This window comes from Puma concolor, chromosome D4, assembly GCF_028749965.1.
Source record: "Puma concolor isolate L17-30 chromosome D4, mPumCon1.1.hap2, whole genome shotgun sequence".
NCBI classification, from domain to species: domain Eukaryota; kingdom Metazoa; phylum Chordata; class Mammalia; order Carnivora; family Felidae; genus Puma; species Puma concolor.
Genome location: NC_141679.1, coordinates 1,434,258 through 1,455,755, shown reverse-complemented (window position 1 = coordinate 1,455,755; position 21,498 = coordinate 1,434,258). Strand labels below are relative to the sequence as shown.

At 38.3% G+C, this 21,498-nt stretch overlaps 1 long non-coding RNA gene across 1 annotated transcript; it reads left to right on the top strand.

The window, feature by feature from the left end:
• Positions 1–15,250: 15,250 nt before the first annotated feature.
• Positions 15,251–18,469, top strand: LOC147574639 (uncharacterized). The gene is made up of 2 exons (XR_015243367.1): positions 15,251–15,601; positions 16,661–18,469. It is a non-coding gene; the product is annotated as an uncharacterized LOC147574639 (long non-coding RNA).
• The last annotated feature ends 3,029 nt before the right edge of the window (positions 18,470–21,498 follow it).

Sequence of the window (21,498 nt, the reverse complement as noted above, 5' to 3'; positions counted from 1 at the left end):
ATTGGGATTGCATTGAATGTGTAGATAGCTTTGGGTAGTATTGACATTTTGACAATATTTATTCTTCCAATCCATGAGCAGGGAATGTCTTTCCATTTCTTTAAATCTTCTTCAATTACCTTCATAAGCTTTCTATAGTTTTCAGCATACAGATCCTTTACATCTTTGGTTAGATTGATTCCTAGGTATTTTATGCTTCTTGGTGCAATTGTGAATGGGATCAGTTTCTTTATTTGTCTTTCTGTTGCTTCATTGTTAGTGTATAAGAATGCAACTGATTTCTGTACATTGATTTTGTATCCTGCAACTTTGCTGAATTCATGGATCAGTTCTAGCAGACTTTTGGTGGAGTCTATCGGATTTTCCATGTATAATATCATGTCATCTGCAAAGAGCGAAAGCTTGACTTCATTAAAACATTTTTTAAAAAGTAGAAATCAATTTACAAAAGTTGGGGAACCAGGATTAGAAGTGGGCAGAAATGAGGGATGGCAAGCACTAGTCATGTAAAAATACATTTGGGGCACTGAAGGTAACATAATGAACTCCAATATTCCCTTGTCCTGTAGTCACTTGCTTAAGATTCAAAATCATAGGAAAAACAAAAAAAAAAAAAGAGTTGAATAGACCAAATGTCTCCAGCCTCACAGCAAAAAGAATATGGCTCCTTTGATTTTAATACGAAGAAGTGTATACCTGGATTGATCATCTCACCAAAACTATATACAACTTCTGAGAAAGACATCTATGTACCTTAGGAAGGGAAAAGTAATGCTGAATATCCAAAATAGACATGTGTTCATGACATACATGATAAGACCTTTCCTATACCCTGTCCTTAAAAGACACAGTTACTATAAAGCCATGCCTTCTAAATCTTAAGTGAAATTATATGCTGCATCACTGCTGAGCCACATGTGTAAGGAACTGGCCAGGTCTAAATTTGATTCATCTGTCTTTTTTTTTTTTTTTTTTAATTTATTTAATTCACCATGATTCACTTAATTAAGAAACTAGTATCTGTATTTTTTCACAAAGGTCTCCTAAGAAACATCATGAACTCCTTACAGCTATAAACATATGCTATTTTTCCATGACATTTCTATGACCTAGAAGTCTAGCAATCCTATGGTAAATAAAGTTAACTTTTAAGAATTTAACCATTAGGTAGATGCTTATTAAGCATTCATATTTTTTACATTTGTCAAGTACATGTTGTGACTCAGATTTCTATCTTCCTCTCCAAAAGTTCACAGTCTACTATAAAAGATAAAAGATAAAGATAACTTTTATTACCAAGAAAGATTTTTTTAATGTTTATTTATTTTTGAGAGAGAGAGAGAGAGACAGAGTGTGAGTAGGGGAGGGGCAAAGAGGGAGACACAGAATCTGAAGCAGGCTCCAGGCTCCAAGCTGTCAGCACAGAGCTCGATGCAGGGCTTGAACTCACGAACTGCCCGATCATGACCTGAGCTGAAGTCAGATGCTTAACCTACTGAGCCACCCAGGCACCCCTCTAATTCTTTTTAATGCCTGCATGGTGTTCGATAATTTCTCCAGCGCCTGCAGAGGTGCATGCACAAACTTTAAAAACCTTAAAGGACTATTGAGCCAGCATTGCCAGACTTCACATTTTTCAGGAAAGCCAGAAATCCAGATCTTTATTTACAATTATCCCATTTAAAAAATACTGTTTAAGCGAAGCAAAATAGGCTGTGGGCTGGATTCTGCCCTCGAGCCCCCGGTTTGTGATTTCAGTGTTGATTTCTAGAACACTCATCACCTTATCTAAATCTCTCTTCCCTTTTCTTAAAGTTAGACTGACCAAAGCCAACCTTTGGGAAAGATATTGATTAGTACCAATGGAGAAATCAAAGAATATGTCCTAAGAGATCATGTGAGGAAGATACTAATTTCAAATTAGACCTTCAGCCTCACTATCAGCCAAGATGTAGTAATAGGAACTGACTATCCTCCCACCTGAAACAACAACAACCAAAAAAACTGAGACAAAGTAAGGGGGATAATTGTTCTTATGACATTGAACATTAGTCAATGATGAACAGAGATCTTTGAAAAATGAAGAACAAAGGGAGTGAGCCCTACAATTGACTTAGTTCACTGCCCTGGTGGAAGTTTCTGGGCCATGATATAAGTAAGGGAACCCACAGAGCCTGGTAGCCTCCTCAAGTTGAGGGGAAGAACTGGGAATCTGAGTTGGACAAAGTGGCTTGAATTCTCAGGGTAGAATACTGGAGAGAGGAATGCTGTAAAGAGAGATCTGCAGATGATCATCTTGAAATATTCAGCTGAGAATTGACTAGTGCATGCATGTGAGCAAGCTACCCAAGGCAGAGGAAAAAACTTTGGGAAGGGTGGGAGGGTAGAGTACCTGAGGTTCACACAAAACCAGAAGTAGTGCCTGTTCTCAACAGATTGGAAAATCACATCTTCCAAAGTCATCACCTAGAGGACTGAAAAAAGGTCTTCCCTCAATAGTAAGATAAAATTAACCTAGATAATGATTCCACGGAGATGGTGGAGTAGGGATCACCAGGAATCAGTCTCCCATCTAGACAAAAATGGCACTGGCAGAATCTGACGTAACTATTTTGGAATTCTGGAATGTTTTGAAGCATTGCAACTTACAGAGGAAGGCTTGGATGGTAAATTTTGGTTAATTTTGGTCAATTTCAGCTCTTAACACAGTAGCAGCTACCCCATCCCCACCCCAGCCACATGGCAGGCAGCTGTGTGCATGTTCTTGGAACAGCTTACATACAGCCTCTAGGAGCGAGGGTGGACAAAAAGGGCCGTCTTCCAAATATTGGTGATCTGTGTTCTCACTGCTGATTGTTGCTTCTGATGCAAAAAGATAGGTAGCCACTTTTGCTGCACCCCTCCCCATACCCCTCATGATTCCCCCATTACAAGCCCCTCCCCCTCTGGCCCAGCTGACTTCCAGGAAATTTAAATGGCCAGTGCTCTTTTCTGACCCCTTCAATTTTCACCTTTCCCCTTTCATGAGCCAGACTTTAAAGATTGGATATTCAAAAATAACTGCATGGCTAGAGAAAATTTAAAAATGATTGCACTTGCCCAAGGAAAGGCTCAGAAAAGACCTAAGAAGATATTATATTTATACCTCAGGCTGATCCTTTGCACAGAGACAACCTCAAACAAACAAACAAAAACAAAAATCCCCAAAACAATAACAAACAAACAACCCAGCAAACCCTGGGGGAAGGGGAAAACTTGATTACCAGACTTCCCAGATTATTAGAATCAAAAGTCCAGTGTTTAACCAAAATCCACACAAAGCATACAAAGAACTGGGACAGTGTGGCCCATTCAAAGGAAAAACAATTTGACAATTTGCCCCTGAAATAAACTTAATAAGATATATGAAACGAATACTTTAAAACAACTGTCTTAATATGTTCAAGGAACTAAAGGAAGTTGTAGGGAAAATCAAGAAAACAGGGTGTGAACAAAACAGGCATATCTATAAAGAGAAAACCTAAAAAGGGAAATTCTGAAGCTGAAAAGTACAATAACTGAAATTGAAAATTCACTAGCAATATTCAAAAATAGATTTGAGCAGGCAAAAGGAAAAATCAGTGAACTTGAAGATAGGACAATGGAAATTATTCAGGCTGAGGAACAGGAAGCAAAAAGATTGAAGGAAAGAAATGGAGCTAAAGGAAATATGGGACAACACTAAATGTAGCCACATACTTATCATGGGAGTCCCAGAAAGCAAAGTGAAAGAGGCAGAGAGAACATTTGAATAATGGCTGAAAACTTCTCAAATTTAATGAAAGCCATGAATATAAACATCCAAGGAGCTCAACAAACTCCAAGTAAGATGAAGCTACAGGCCCACATTGAAACACATAACCAAACTCTCAAAAGAAAAAGACAAAGAAAAAAACTTGAAAGCATCAAGAGAAATCATAACATACAAGTTCTCCAATAAGATTATCTGCAGATTTCTTATCAGAAATTGTAGAGGTCATAGGACAGTGGGCCAATATATTCAAAGTGCTCAAAAATACTATCAACCAAGATTCCTACATCCAGCAAAACTATTCTTCAAAAATGAGGGGAAAATCAAGACATTTCCAGAGAATAAAAGCTGAGGTGGTTTATGACCATTAGACCTGCCCTGCAGGAGCTGCTGGAGGGAGTCCTGCAAGGTGAAACAAAATGGTATTAGATAGTAACTCAAAGCCATATGGAGAAACAAAGATCTCAATAAAAGTCAATACAGGGGCATCTTTAAAAGGTAGTGTTATTGTAATAATGGTTTGTAACTGTACTTTTTGGTTTTTACATGAGTTAAGAGACTAATACATTAAAAGAAAGAACAGCTATTGGTGTAAAAGCTAGTATTACAGTACCATTGATTTACAACTCCAAATAATGTTTTCTACATGATTTAGGACAGTAACGCATTTGACAGAATTACTATATATTGTGGCAGGCAATGTATACAGATGTAATTTTGTGACATCAACAGCTAAAAAGGGCAGAATAGAGCTGTAAAAGAGCAGAGATTTTGAATGTTATTGGAGTTAAGCAGCTATAAATTACAATTAGAAAGTCACAACTTTAGGCTGATAAATGTAATCTCCATGGTAACTGCACAAAAAGAAATTAAGGCAATTAAGCATTTTACAACAACAAAAAAACAAAAGACAGAAGGCAGAAATGCAGAAAATAAAAACAAAAATTGTAGACCATAGAGAAAACAAGTAGCATGACAGAAGTGCCTTTTTATCAGTAATTACTTTATTTTTTTAAGATTTTTTTAATGTGTATTTGTATTTGAGAGAGATCAAGTCAGGGAGGGGCAGAGAGATAGGAAGATAGAATCCTAAGCAGGCTCCATCCTGTCAACACAGATCCTGATGTGGGGCTCAAACTCATGAACTGTGAGTTCATGACCTGAGCTGAAATCAAGAGTCAGACGCTTAGCCAACTGAGCCACCCATGTGCCCCTACTTTATTTATTTTTTTTAATGTTTATTTATTTTTGAGAGAAAGAGAGTATGAGCAGGAGAGGGGCAGAGAATGGGCGGGACAGAGGATCCAAAGTGGCTTCCATGCTAACAGCAGCAAACCAGAACTCACAAACCATGAGATCATGACCTGAGCTGAGTCAGACGCTCAAGCCACCCAGGAGCCCCAGAAATTACTTTAAATGTAAATGAATTAAACTCTCCGATCAACAGATAGAGGTTGGAAGGATGATTAAAAACACATGATCTGGGGCGCCTGGGTGGCGCAGTCGGTTAAGCCTCCGACTTCAGCCAGGTCACGATCTCGCGGTCCGTGAGTTCGAGCCCCGCGTCAGGCCCTGGGCTGATGGCTCGGAGCCTGGAGCCTGTTTCCGATTCTGTGTCTCCCTCTCTCTCTGCCCCTCCCCCGTTCATGCTCTGTCTCTCTCTGTCCCAAAAATAAATAAAAAACGTTGAAAAAAAATTAAAAAAAAAAAAAACACATGATCTAACTATATGCTTCTATAAGAGGCTGGAGTTACAAAGACAAAACTGGAAAGTGAGAATGGAAAAGATATTATATAAAAAGTAATCAAATAGTAATCAAAAAGTATAGGAGTGACTATACCAATAGCAGACAAAATAAATTTTAAGTCAAAAAAATTAGAGACAAAGAAGAACATTATATACTTATAAAATTTTCAATAAAACATTAGGTACATAAAACATTTATGTACCCAAACAGATCATCAAAATATATGAAGCAAAAATTCACAGAATCAAAAGGAGAAGTAAAGAATTCTACAATAATAAGTGGAGACTTCAATATCCCACTCACCACAATGGACAGGATAACAAGACAACATAAGTAATAAAATAGAGGACTTAACACAATGTATCAAATAGATCTAACAGACACCTACAGAACACTCCACACAACAACAGTATACACATTCTTCTCCAGTGCACTTGGGACGTTTTCCAGGACAGACCATATATATATATCAGGCCATAAACTAAGTCTCAATAGATTTTATAAGATATATATCATACAAAGTATCTTCACCAACCACAATAGAAATAGACGCAGAAATCAACAACATTAGGAAAGTGGAAAATTCACCAAATTGTGAAACTAAAACAACACACTTGTCAGCAACCAATGGATCAAAGAAGAATTCACAAGGGAAAGTGAGAAAATTTAGAGATGGATATAAATGAAAACACAACAGACAAAAACTTATGGAACACAGCAAAAGTGGTGTTAAGAAATTACAAAATTTAGAAAAACAAGAGTGATCTCAGTAGAGGAAAATGATGGCATAGTAGGATGACCCTGGCTTGCCTCATCCCACAAACAAAACTAGATGACTATCAAATCATCCTAATACCCCAGAAATTGATCTGAAGTCTGAAAAAACAAACTCCACAACTAAAGGGAGAGAAGAGGCCACATCAAAGAAGGTAGGAAGTGCAGAGATGTGGTTTAGGGGAGAAACATAATGAGTGCTCTAGAGAAGACAGGAGGGAGGCATGGTCATGGAAAAGGGTGAGAGGGAGAGAGGGGCACACAGGAGAATGCACAAGGAGAATGTTTCCCCAAAGCCATTGGCTAGGAAAATAAGAAAGACTGAATTTTGTGTGTGCTTATAGCCAGCTGGTCTTAAAGCCAGAGTTCTAAAGGTCAGCAGGCTTGGATGGGATAGAACCCTGAGGTTCTAGAACCTCTAGAACCCTGAGGATAGAACCCTGCCCTACTCCTGGAGGGAAGGTAGGCAAACAAACCCTGGGCAGACAGCATGGAAACAGGGATCTGAAGAGTGCCTGGGGCACAAAGTGGGGAGATTATGAGCTCTTCTTGGAATGCTTCCCTGAGAGGCAGCATAGACAGAGATGCCTTTCTGGGAACAAAGGAACAGGCCAGCATCATTTCCCTCCCTAACGTCTTGGCATAATACAGAGTCACCTGTGGGAAGCAGCATAGTGCTGACACTGGCAGCCTAATTTGCTTACACCAAGCCCCACCCCCTTGTGCTCTGTCAGGACTGCCCTTCTTGGTCATGCTTACCTCAGTCCCAGTGTGGCAGACCCCCTCCCCCAGAAGACCAGCATAAACACCTGCTGACACCACATCTCCCAAACAGAGAGTTCTGTAGGGCCTGTTATGGTGGCAGTGGTGTCAGGTCTCATTGCACAAATAGACCAAATCACACCTAATTAAAACTCATCACATTCATTCCAGGGACCAAACATCTGCACAAGACTGGCCTGAAGGGTAGAGCAGCCATAACACAGTAGCAGGGTGCATGCAGCATACAAGAGAGACACGCCCTGAAGAACCTGGCCCTGGGCACTACATGACCTCTTCTTCATAAGGCCATTACTTTCAGGAGGAGGAGAAATAACTGGCTTTTCTAAGAGAAGGCAGAGACTTAGACAAAATGTGAAGATGGAGGAATTTATCCCAAATGAAAGAACAAGATAAGGTCATGGTCAGAGATCTAAGCAAAACAGATATAAGTAACATGCCTGATGGAAAATTTAAATCAACAATCATAAGGATACTACTGGGATTGAGAAAAGAATAGAAGACATCAGTGAGACTCTTACCATAGAAATAAAAGAGTTAAAAAAGAAATGATCAGAGATGAAGAGTGCAATAAATGAGATTAGAAACAGGTTTGATGCAATGAACAGCAGACTGAAAGAAGCAGAGGAATGAATTAATGACCTAGAAGACAAAGTAATGGAAAGTAATGAAGTTAAGCAAAAGAGAGAAGGAAGAATTAGGCAACACAAGAATAGGATTAGGGAACTCAGTGACTCCCTCAAATACAATAATATTCATATTATAGGAGTCCCAGAAGTAGAGAAAGAAAACAGAGGAGAAAAATTGTTTTAAGAAATAATAGCTTAAGGGGCACCTGGGTGACTCAGTTGGTTAAGCCTCCAACTCTTGATATTGGCTCAGGTCATGATCTCACTGTTGTAAGATTGAGACCCCTGTCCAGCCCTGCACACTGAGCACAGAGCCTGCTTGGGATTCTCTCTCTCCCTCTCTCTCTGCTCCCCCCTCCCCCTGCTCACTCTCTCGTTCTCTCTCTCCCTCTCTTAAATAAACATTTTTTAATTAAAAAAAAGAAATAATAGATGAAAACTTCCTTAATCTGGGGAAGGAAACAGACATCCAGATCCAGGAGGCACAAAGAAGTCTCACCAAATTCAACAAAAGCAAGCCAATACAAAGACATATTATAATCAAATTTGCAAAATATAGTGATAAAGAAAAAAATATTAAAAGCAGAAAGCAAAAGAAATCCTCAATTTACAAAGGGAAACCATAAGGCTAGCTGGAGATTTCTTAACAAAATTTCACAAGCAAGAAGGGAGTGGCATGATATATTCAATGTGCTGAATGGGGAAAATATGCAGCCAAGAATACTCTATCCAGGAAGGCTATCATTCAGAATAGAAGGAGAGATAAAGAATTTCCCAGACAAATAATAACTAAAGGAGTTCATGACAGTCCTGCAAGAAATATTAAGGGGATTTTTTGAGTGGAAAGGAAAGATAAAAAGTGACAAAGACAAGAAAAGATCAGAGAAAATCTCTAGAAACAGAAAACAAGTAATAAAATGGCAATAAATACATATCTATCAATAATTACTTTGAATGTAAATGGACTAAATGCTGTAATCAAAAGCCATAGGGTGACAGAATGGATTGAAAAAACAAGACCCAGAGTGCCTGGGTGGCTCAGTGGTTAAGTGATAGACTTCAGCTCAAGTCATGGTCTCACAGTTCATGAGTTCAGGTCCTACATCAGGCCCTGCATCAAAATCTGTGCTGACAGCTTGGAGCCTGCAGACTGCTTCAGGTTCTGTGTCTCTCTCTCTCTCTCTGACCCTCCCCTGATTGCACTCTCTCTCTCTCAAAAATAATCATTTAAAAAATTAAAAAAAAAAAAACAAGACCCATCTATATGCTGCCTACAAGAGACTCATTCTAGACCTAAAGACACCTGTAGATTGAAAGTGAGGGGATGGAGAAATATTTACCAAGCAAATGGATGTCAAAAGAAAGCTATAGTAGCAATACTTACATTGTACAAAATAGACTTTAAAACAAAGACTATAATAGATAAAGGACACTATGTAATCATAAAGGGGACAATACAACAAGAAGATACAACAATTGTAAATATTTATGCACCCAACATGAAAGCATTCAAATATATAATATAAAACAATAACAAACATAAAGGAACTAATCAATAATACATTAATAGTAGGGGACCTTAACACACCACTTACATCAATAGATAGATCATCTAACAGAAAATCAACAAGGAAATACTGGCTTTAAATGACACACTGGACCAGATGGAGTTAATAGGTATATTCAGAACATTTCATCTTAAAACAGCAGAATATGCATTCTTTTCAAATGCATATGGAACATTTTCCAGAATAGATCACATATTAGGTCACAAAACAGGTCTCAACAAATACAAAATGATCAAAGGCATACCATGCATCTTTTCTGACCACAATGCGATGAAACTAGAAGTCAACCACAAGATAAAATCTGGAAAGAGCACAAATACACAATGATTAAATAACAATGAATGGGTCAACCAGGAAATAAAAGAAAACATTTTAAAAACATGGAAACAAATGAAAGTGAAAACACAATGGTACAAAATCTTTGGGATGCAGCAAAAGTGGTCCTAAGAGGGAAGTATAGATAATATAGGCCTACCTCAAGACAAAAGAAATATCTAAAATAAACAACCTAACTTATACTTAAAGGAGCTAGAAAAAACAATAAATGAAGCCTAAAGCCAGGAGAAGGAAGAAAATAATAAAGATTAGAGCAGATATAAATGATATAGAAACTTAAAAAGAACAGATCAATGAAACCAGGAACTGGTTCTTTGAAAAAATTAATAAAATTGATAAACCTCTAGCCAGACATATCAAAAACAAAAGACAAAGGACCCAAATAAATAAAATCACAAATGAGAGAGGAGAAATAACCGACACCAAATAAATACAATTATATGAGAATATTATGAAAAATTATATGCAAAAAAATTAGACAACCTGGAAGAAATGGACAACTTCCTAGAAACATATAAATTATCAAAACTGAAACATGAAGAAATAGAAAGTTTGAACAGACCTAAAACCAACAAAGAAATTGAATCAGTAATAAAAAAAATTTTATTTTTTTTATTTATAATATTTATAATAAAATATTATTTATATTATTTTGTTTTGACAAACAAAAGTCCAGGGCCAAATGGCTTCCCAGGGGAATTTTACCAAACATTTAAAGAAGAGTTAACACCTATTCTTCTCAAACTATTCCAAAAAATAGAAATGGAAGGAAAACTTCCAAATTCATTCTATGAGGCCAGCATTACCCTGATACCAAAGCCAGTTAAAGACACCACTGAGAAAGAGAACTACCAGCCAATATCCTTGATGAACACAGATGCAAAAATTCTCAAGATATTAGCAAACTGAATGTAACAATACATTAAAAAAAAACTTTCACCACAATCAAGTGGGATTTATTCCTTGGTTGCAAGGAGGTTCAATACTCACAAATCAATGTGATAATCACATTAATAAAAGAAAGGATAAGAACCAGATGATCATTCCAATAGATGCAGAAAAAGTATTCAACAAAATACAGTATCCATTAATGATTTAAAAAAATATCAACAAAGCAGGTTTTAAGTTTATTTATTTATTTTTAGAGAGAGAGAGAGAGAAAGGGCAAGCATGAGTAGGGGAGGGGAAGAGAGAGAGGGAGACAAAATCCCACATAGGCCCCATGCTGTCAGAGCAGAGCCTGACATGGGGCTTGAACTCATGAACTGTGAGATCACAACCTGAGGTGAAATCAAGAGTCGGACACTTAACCAACTAAGCCACTCAGGCGCCCCTGAACCAAGTAAGTTTAGAGGGAACATGCCTTGACGTAATGAAGGCCACATGAAAAACCCATAGCTAACATTATCCTCACTGGGAAAAAATTGAGAATTTTTCCTCTATAGTTAGGAACAAGACAGTGATTCCACTCTTACCATTTTTATTTAACATAGTATGAGAAGTCCTGGCCACAGTAATCAGGCAACAAAAACAAATAAAGTACACCCAAGTAAGTAAGGAAGAAGTAAAACTTCCACTATTTGCAGATTATATGATACTATATATAGAAAACCCAAAAGATTCCTCCAAAAAACTGCCAGAACTGATAAACAAATTCAATAAAGCCACAGGATATAGTATTGATCTACAAAAATCTGTTGCATTTCTATCCACTAATAATTAAGCAGCAGAAAGAGAAATTAAGAAAACAATCCCATTTACAATTGCACCATAAACCATAATATACCTAGGAATAAACCTAAGAGGTGAAAGACCTGTACTCTGAAAACTATAAAGCACTGATGAAGGAAATAGAAGATAATACAAAGAAATGGAAAGACTTCCATGCTCATGGATTTGAAGAACAAATGTTATTGAAATGTCTATACTACCCAAAGCAATCTACACATTTAATGCAAGTCCTAGCAAAATACAACAGCATTGGGGCGCCTAGGTGGCTCAGTTGGCTAAGCATCCAACTCTTGGTTTCAGCTCAGGTCATGATCTCCTAGTTTCATGGGTCGAGCCCCCGCGTCGGACTCTGTGCTGGCAGTGTGGAGCCTGCTTGGGATTCTCTGTCTCCCTCTCTCTCTGCCTCTCCCCTACTCATGCTGTCTCTTTCTCAAACATAAATAAATAAACTTAAAAAAAGTAGCAGCGTTTTTCACAGAAATAGAACAAACAATCCTAAAATTTGCATAGAATCACAAAAGGCCCTGAATAGCCAAAGTGCCCTTTAAAAAGAAAAGCAAAGCTGGAGGCATCACAATTCCAGAATTCAAGTTACATTACAAAGCTGTAGTAATTATAACAGTATTGTAATGGTAGAAAAACAGACACATAGATCAATAGAACAGAATAGAAAACCCAGGAATTAACCCACAACTATATGGTCAGTTTATCTTCAACAAAGCAGGAAAGAAAATCCAATGGGAAAAAGACAGTGTTCAACAAATGGTGTTAGGAAAACTGGACAGCAACATGCAAAAGAATGAAACTGGACCACTTTCTTACACCATACACAAAAATAAAGTCAAAATGGATTAAAGACCTAAATGTGAGACCCAAAACCATTAAAACCCAAGAAGAGAACATAGGTGGTAACTTCTTTGACATTGGCCACAGCAGTTTCTTACTGATATGTCTCTTGAGGCAAGGGAAACAAAAGCAAAAATAAACTATTGGGATTTCATCAAAATAAAAAAGCTTCTGCACAGCGAGGGAAGCAATCGACAAAATCAAAACGCAACCTACAGAATGGGAGAAGATATTTGCAAATGACATATCTGATAAAGGGTTAGTATTCAAAATATTTAAAGCATTTATACAACTCAATACCAAAAAAAATGAATAATCTAATTAAAAATAGAAGAAATGAATAGACATTTTTCCAAAGAAGACATACAAATGGCCAACAGACATATGAAAAGATGCTCAATAGCACTCATCTTCAGGAAAATACAAATCAAAATCACAATGAGATATCACCTCACACTTGTCAGAATGGCTAAAAACAACACAAGAAACAATACATATTGACAAGGATGTGGAAACAGGGAACTCTCTTACACTGTTGGCAGGAATGCAAACTGGTGCAGCCACTCTGTAAAACATTATGAAGTTTCCTCAAAAAGTTTAAAAATAGAACTACCCTACAATCCAGTAATTATGCTACCAGGTTTTTACCCAAAGAATACAAAAATGCTAATTCAAAGGGATGCATGCACCCGAATGGTTACATCAGCATTATCAAATAATAGCCTAATTATGGAAACAGCCCAAGTGTCCATCGACTGATGAATGGACAAAGAACATGTGAGATATATATATATAGATAGATAGATAGATAGATAGATAGATAGATATACATATGTATATATATATATATATATATATACATACGTATATATATATATATATACGTATGTATGTATATATATATATATATATATATATATATATATATTAGAATATTATGCACCCATAAAAAAAGAATGAAATCTTGTCATTTGAACAACATGGATGGAGCTAGGGAGTATAACACTTAAGTGAAATATGTCAATCAGAGAAAGACAAATACCATATGATTTCACTCATATGTATAATTTAAGAAACAAAACAAATGAGCGAAGGGGAAAAAAGAGAGAGAGGCAAACCAAGAAATAGACTTTTAACTATAGAGAGTAAATTGATCATTACCAGAGGGGAGGTGGGGTGGGAGAATGAGTGAAACAGGTGATGGGATTAAGGATTGCACAGTTGTGGGGCGCCTGGGTGGCGCAGTCGGTTAAGCGTCCGACTTCAGCCAGGTCACGATCTCGCGATATCTCGCGTGATCTCGCGTGAGTTCGAGCCCCGCGTCAGGCTCTGGGCTGATGGCTCAGAGCCTGGAGCCTGTTTCCGATTCTGTGTCTCCCTCTCTCTCTGCCCCTCCCCCGTTCATGCTCTGTCTCTCTCTGTCGCAAAAATAAATAAACGTTGAAAAAAAAAAATTAAAAAAAAAAAAAAAAAAAAGGATTGCACAGTTGTGATGAGCCCCACATGTTGTATGGAGTGTTGAATCACTGTATTGTACACCTGAAATTAATATCAATTACACTATATGTTAACTAACTGGAATTTAAATAAAAACTTAAAAAAACCTCCTGCAAATCAACAACAAAAACCCCAAACACAATTCAAAAGTAAAAAGGATTTGAATAGATTTTCTCCCAAGAAGATATACAAATGGAAAATAAGCGTGAAAAGATACTTCTCAACATCACTTGTCATTATGGAAATGCAATCCAAAACCACACTGAGATAAACACACTAGAATGGTTACAGTTTTAAAAAATGGAAAATATTACATGTTGATGTCAATGTAGAGAAATTAGAACTCTCGTATATCCCTGGTGGGAATAAAAAATGTTGAAGCCACGATGGGAAACAGTTTTTTGGTTTCTTAAAAAGGTAAAAATGGGGGCGCCTGCGTGGCTCAGTCAGTTAAGTGTCCAATTTCAGCTCAGGTCATGGTGGATTCTTGAGTTCGAGTCCCACATAAGGCTCTCTGCTGCCTGCATAGAGCCAGCTTCGGATCCTCTGTCCCCTTCTTTCTGCCTCTCCCCCCGCGATGTGCTCTCTCTTGCAACAATAAAACATTTAAAAAAAGGTAAAAATAGAATTACCATGTGACTCAGCATTCCACTCCTATGTATTTATCCAAAGGAATGCAAAGCATAGACTCAAACAGGTATGCCAATGTTCACAGCAGCGTTATCCACACTAGCTAAAAGGTGGAAACAACACAAATGTCCATCAACAGATGAATGGATTGATAACACAATCATTCCACAATCATGTGGTATATAAACACAATGGAATACTATTCTGCTATAAAAGGGAAGTATTGATACTTGCTACAACATGGATGAGCCTAGCAAATATGCAAAGCGAAAGCAGTGAGACACAAAAGGATATTATGTAATTTGTCTTAAATGATATACGAAGAATGATCACATTCACAGAGAAAGAAGTCAGATCAGAGGTTACCCGGAGCTGGGGAGATGGAGGGAATGGGAGTTATTGCTTAACGGTACATTTTCTGTTTGGGGCGATGAAAGTCTGGGAAGTAGAGAGTGGTGACGGCTGCACGCCATTGTGAATCCAATTAAAGCTAGCCAACTGTACGCTTAAAAACGGCTAAATGAGAACTGTTATCTGATGTGTATTTTACCATACCCCAATTTAAAACAAATTAGTATTGTAATATACCAAAACCATTGAATTTCAAGTTTTAAATGGATGAATCACATGTGAATTAGGTCTCAGTAAAGCTTTTTAAAAACCACCATGAGGGGCGCCTGGGTGGCACAGTCGGTTAAGCCTCTGACTTCAGCCAGGTCACGATCTCGCGGTCCGGGAGTTCGAGTCCCGTGTCGGGCTCTGGGCTGATGGCTCAGAGGCTGGAGCCTGTTTCCGACTCTGTGTCTCCCTCTCTCTCTGCCCCTCCCCCGTTCATGCTCTGTCTCTCTCTGTCCCAAAAATAAATAAACGTTGAAAAAAAAAAAACTATAAAAAAAATTAAAAAAAATAAAAAAAAAAAACCACCATGAGATCCTACTACACCCCTCCTAGAATAGCTAAAATTAACAGTGCTTATTACCAAGTGAGGATGAAGGTGTGGAGGAGCTGGAACTCTCACACTGTTGATAGGAAACAAGTCTGGAACTTTCTTTTAAAAGTCTGGTTATCGGGCTCCTGTGTGCCACACAGTATGGCCGTGATATCTGTCTTTTCCTAATTTTTTTTTTCTCTCTGTCTTGACCTGAACTTTACCCTAGCTGTGAAGCACTGCAGAGGCCAACAAGATAGCAGTAAGCTCATCCCTGAGAGGACTGTGTTTTTAGCCGGAAGGCAGGAAGAAGTGACCTGTGGTCTGAAGAATGTGGATGAAATGTATGTTTATTTTTTCCTCCGTTTTCTTTCATTTTGCCTGAGGGCAATTCCTTTTGACAAAATCATGGGGCATGTTGGCAGGTAATAATCAGGGAGAAACCCCATCTTTCTAGCAAGAACACCAGGTAAAGCAGCCTCTGGAAGCCAGAGAGTCTGGGAGACATCCTGGAGAGGAGAGTGCTGGAAAGGGAGCTCCCCAATTCTGTGTGCGAGCAAACACATGGCCGTGCTTAGCCAGGAGCTGCATGCGTGAGGCAAAGCAGCAGCACTTTGAAAATTAACCAGCGTTGCAACCACCACCAACAGAGGGCAAGATAGGCCTGTGTGGTGTGAGGCTAACCCAGTGATTGCCGGCTGAAACAAAAATATCTGCATCCTCCAGAGAATTGTTTAGACCTTTAGCACACAGAGTCTCCTAACATAATAAAGCAGACAGTCTTTGCTTTACGCAGCAGTATGAAACTGTAAAAATGGCCAGGCATGCTAAACTGTGTTGTGCAATCGTAGTAATCAATGAGTGAAATTATGAGTTTCTGTGACTTCTAGAAAGTTTCATAAAAACACTAAAAACTCGGGGCTGCTGGGTGGCTCAGTCAGTTAAGCATCAGACTTTGGCTCAGGTCATGATCTCAGTGTTTGTGAGTTTGAGCCCCGTTTAGGGTGAGCTTGAGCCCGCTTCGGGTGAGCCTTGATTCTCTCTCTCCCCCTCTGTCTCTGCTCCTCGCTCACTTGCGCCCTCTCTCTCTCAAAAAAATAAAGAAAGAAAATATTAAAAATTAAAATTAAAAACATTAAAAACGTATACTGTCAGTTATAAATGTATAAGAAAATAAGACAGTAAAATTAATATTTATTTTGTACCCTGCAACTGCAAACACTAGCAAACAGAGAAAGTGGTGTTTTTTGTCTTTGTAAGAAGTTTATTAAGAGTCTTTTGAGGAGTGCTTGCCTTTTTCATAAGTTGTATGACTTATGTGACAGCTTGTCATAATCCTTTAAGTCCGGATCTGCTTTCAACATTTTCTCCTTTGTGCTTTTAACGTCATAAAATATCTCCAGGTGACTTGAACGGGACATCCTCTCACGTTTTGTCACCGCCCTTTCCTGACATATTTGATAACCCTCACCTTGACTGGCCCCTCTGGCAGCACATCTGGGGCTCTGCAATAGGCAACGCTGGCACGCTATGGTCCGCTATTTCTCCAACGACCCCCTTTACGTTGGATTCAAATTCTCACCTTCACTGACCCACTTTTATAAACTGTCATGTGGGTCTATCCCTGGAGATAAGGGGGCAGCACAACCACATGCTCCACCGTCTGTGCGTCAACTGAGGAGCATGGTGACCGGTCACCAACAGACTCTGCAAGGAGTGACTTCACGGGTCACTGAGCATGACGCCATCTGTTATTTACACAGTGACGGGTGGACTGAGTGTCGTCAAAAACCGACCTCTGTGCTTTGGAGCCAAAGTATAACATGAAGACAGAGTTTGGGACAAAGAGGACTAATGGCTTCATTGCCTGGCCAGGCCAGGGAGGCTGCTGCAGGCTAAGGCCTTCAAAATTGCAAGCCCACCTGGAGGAAGGGGCTGGGGTCTTACAGAAAAATACAGGGGCTAATTGGTTTGGACACAAATTGCGTACTTGCCGCCAGCCTTGTTCATCATGTCTTCAGGATGGTACCAGGTTCCTGGAACAAAAAGCTAAGAATCGAGATGGGCAGGTTTGCGGGAGAGAGGGAAAAGGTTCCGTGGTTTAAAATCAAGCTTCACTGAAGCGTTAGTGCAGCTATTTCGATTTCGTTCAGCATTCTGCTTTAGCAGTTTCGGGAGGAGCTACAGCAGTTTGCGGCAACTTTGTACTTTGTGCCGTTACATGGTTACTGTGCTGTGGTAACTGAAACTCCAGGGATGTCCATGCCCACTACTATCAACTAGAGGGTGGTAACTGAAATTTTGCAATCATGAAGTGTCACTTCCGCCGTATAACATTAACTAGATGTGAATCCCCAATACTGGATCACTCCCAAGGGGATGGGAATTAGGATCCACTATTTAAGTGAAAGAGTGTCAATGAAACTGTGCACACGTTTTAGAACCAGCACATTTCTGAAATACATTGTCGCTGCATATCATTCTGGGCTGATGATTCTTTTCCGCTAATACTCTAAAGGTATCGTTGCACTGTGTTCTGGCCTACGTGATTTTTTTATTAGACATCTGTGCTTATTGCAATTCAAGTTGTTATTCCCTGTATTGAATGTGATGTTTTGTTTTTCTGGTTGCAGTCAAGATTTTTTTGTCTTTGTTTTTAAGCAGTTAGACTATGGCAAACTGAGCATCTCGGATTTTGCTGGGTGTCTTGAACCTGTACATTTATTTCGTTCACCAGATTTTAACTTTTCAGTAATTATTTCTTCAAAATATTTTTTTCTGCGCCAATTCCCCCTGCCCCATCTTTCTTAGACTCAAATGACAAAAATACTAGGGTTTTTTTTTCACATTGTCTCACAGATTCCTGAAGCTCTGTTCATTTTGTCTTTTTTTTCTCAGCGTTTCTCAGATTGGTTAATTTGTATTGATCTGTCTTGAATTCACGGACTCTTTCTTCTGTGATATCTGTTCTTATATGAAGCCCATATACTACATGTTTTTTTAATTTCAGAAATTATATTTTTCAGTTCCAAAATTCCCACTTGGAAATTCTATGTCTCTGCCAAGAATTTCTTCCTATTTATCTTAAGAGCTTATAATATTATAATTATAATAGCCGCTTTCAAGTTTTTGCCTGATAATCGAAAATCTGTATCATTTTTGGCTTGACATGTGTTGTCTTTTCCCTTGTGAATAAATGATATATCCCTGGTTCCTTGTGTCTCCAGGAATTTTGTATTGTATCCTGGACATTTTGAATATTATGTTGTCAGACACTGCAACCTGTTATAATCCCCTGGAGGATATTGATTTAAGTAGGCAATTAACCCAGTTAAATACAGACTGAAAACCATGTCTCCTTCTGTGGATGGTGGTTCCAATGACAGCTCTGATTTCAGAGCTTTTGCTCACATCTTTGGGGCTGTCTGTGCATGTACAGCTTAGGTCTGAGCCCAGGACTTGCACCAGGTCATGTGCAGCATTGAGGGCTCCTCTTCTCTAGTTCTCTTCCCTATAAATTCCCCAACATACACTGTTTGAATCATAGGAAACTTTTTGGAGTTTTTGTTGCCCATCCTGTCTTTTCATAGTTCCAGAAATGGGGTCTCCCTCAAGTAGGGCTGAGAAAGAAAAAAAGAGCAAGATACGTTCTATTTTTATCTATAACCAAACCTATATCTATAGCTAGCTAGCTAGCTAGCTAGCTAGCTGGCTATCCATCCATCCATCCATCCATCCATCCATCCATCCATCCAACCATCCATCCATCTATGTATCTATCTACCTATCAAGGAGAGAGAGTGAGAACACACACAGGGATTTCCCCCTGAAATCTCTTTGGCTCACAAAAAATCCTTTCCTGGACCTCTGGCCAGAAAGACAGGGCTTTTCTTGGAGTTCTTGCTGCATGTGACAACGGGGGAGGGGGGAGGGAGTTCTGTGACTGGGACCACTTTCATGTCAAAGCTTGGAATAGTCTGGGAAACTCATTCCTGTAAAGAGTACTTCTTCTTGAGTGTTGATTCCCACCCTCCAATTTTTCTGTCACTATTTACTTTTCAGAGTCCACAGGGAGTTGATATATAATTTTGTCCAGAAATGTTAGTTGTAATGAGTGGGAGAAGTAGGCCATAGTGTGCTTATGCTGTCTTGGCCAGCACAAGAAGTATCAAAACTTTTAAAATCTTATAATATTTAAGCTTGAGTTTATTATTATTATTTTTAATGTTTTATTTATTTTTGAGAGAGAGAGAGTGAGAGCGTGAGTTGGAGACACAGAATCTGAAGTAGGCACCAGGCTTCGAGCTGTCAGCACAGAGCCTAGGGATTGAACTCACAAACTGTGGGATCAGTCGCTTAACCAACTGAGCCACCCAGGTGCCCCTTGAGTTTATTATTATTATTTTTTAGATAATCAAGTATTTTTTTCCAAGTGACTTCAGCATTTTTTTTTAAAGTTTATTTATTTATTTTGAGAGAAAGAGAGAGAGATTGAGCTGGAGGAGGGGCAGAAACAGAAGGAGAGAGAGAGAATCCCAAGCAGGCTCTGCACTGTCATTAGTGAGCCTAGCCCAGGGCTTGAACTCGTGAACTGAACCATGAGATCATGACCTGAGCCGAAACCAAGAGTCAGTCGCTTAACTAACTGAGCCACCCAGGCGCCCCTCAGCATTCTTTTTTGTGTGCTTCCCTAGCAACAGGGATTTTTAGAACAGTTTGTTTGGCAAGTGAAGAGTCCTCAATGTTGTGATATTTTATTACTAAATGAGAAAACACCAAACTTTGCCTTTGCTTCCTTAGCTCCCCAGTTCAGTAGAACCTAACTTTAGCATTTCCTAAAGGTGTTTTTGAAAAGGTTTTGATCTCTCAAAATATGGTGTACTGCATTTCCAAATCCCAAGTTGGCTTCTGCTGTATATTTAAATTTGATTTAAGATATACAAAGACTAATTTGTCATTACTTTCTTTATTCAAAATGCTATTTTTATGAAGCAAACTTTGGTAAGAAAAGGTATCCTGGAAGAATTTTTGTAATCAGCTTAAAATCATGCCTGGTTTTTTTTTGGTTTAAACATAGCGAGAAAAGATTTAGGTTATTTCAATGAAAAGGATTCTTCTTAAGAAAAAAGATTGTTTTAAAATCAAGTCAAGCAAGTTATGTAAATAGGAAACATTTGATTTTAAAACATACATTTTCTATCTTGCTGCAGTTTAAAGATAGACAAAATCATACAATCCATCAATAATACAGCTTAAGAAACAGTGTCTGTGGTTGTTTGATGCATATGTGGAGGTTCTCATCAGCTCTTTTGTAGTGTACCACAGAAAAGAAAAGCTCATTAACCTGTTGCTAAGCAACAATGGTTCCTAGACCAGAACTTCTGGAAACCAACAGAGTAGGGGTATGAATTGTCCAAATTCACAAAGGGAAAGAGAGAGTGCAGTACACAAGTGAATAGAGATGCAGGAAACTACTTTTTGAAAATGAAGCAAGGGCAATTCAAATGAATATTGGAGAAATAAACCAAAAGCCCAATTCTCTAATTCTTCCATGCACAAAACACACACTGATCCCTAAAGAGTTCTGCATGTGTAAGGGCCAAAAGATTAACTCCCACATGGTTCAATGAACTCAAAGTAAAAAATGATAATGAAGTCAATTTTTATTAATACTTTTAAGGCATTTTGCTAAAAATGCTGCCTTTATAGGTAATAAAAGAAAGTAACACTAAAATTTTACTAATACATTGTTAAATTTCAGATATGAAGCATAAAGAATTCAGCAAATTGAATGGGAAGTTTAGTATTGTTATAAGAATTAGACTTTCCCCTAAATTAAATTGCTAAGACTATAGAGAAAAAGTGTTTAAAGAAAAATAATCCTGTTTTATCTCAGTTGTGAAGAGGTTAAAAGTTCCAACTCTCTTTAGAAAATCTTAAATATGTAAATATAGATTCTTTTCAAGCAGAACCACCAAGTAGCTTTGGCCCATAGCCTTTCTGAGCTTAGAGAAAATATTGAATTAAAAACCTGAAGAATAGTTTGAATGGGAGATAGCATTATCCCAAGTCCAATGGTCACTAAGGAATTTTATTTTCGTTTTTTGTGCAGGTGGTTTTTAAAAAATTTTTCTTTAATGTTTATTTATTTTTGAGAGAAGGAGAGAGAGAGTGTGAGCAGGGGAGGGGCAGAGAGAGAGGGGGACACAGGATACAAAGAGGGCTCTGCACTGACAGCAGA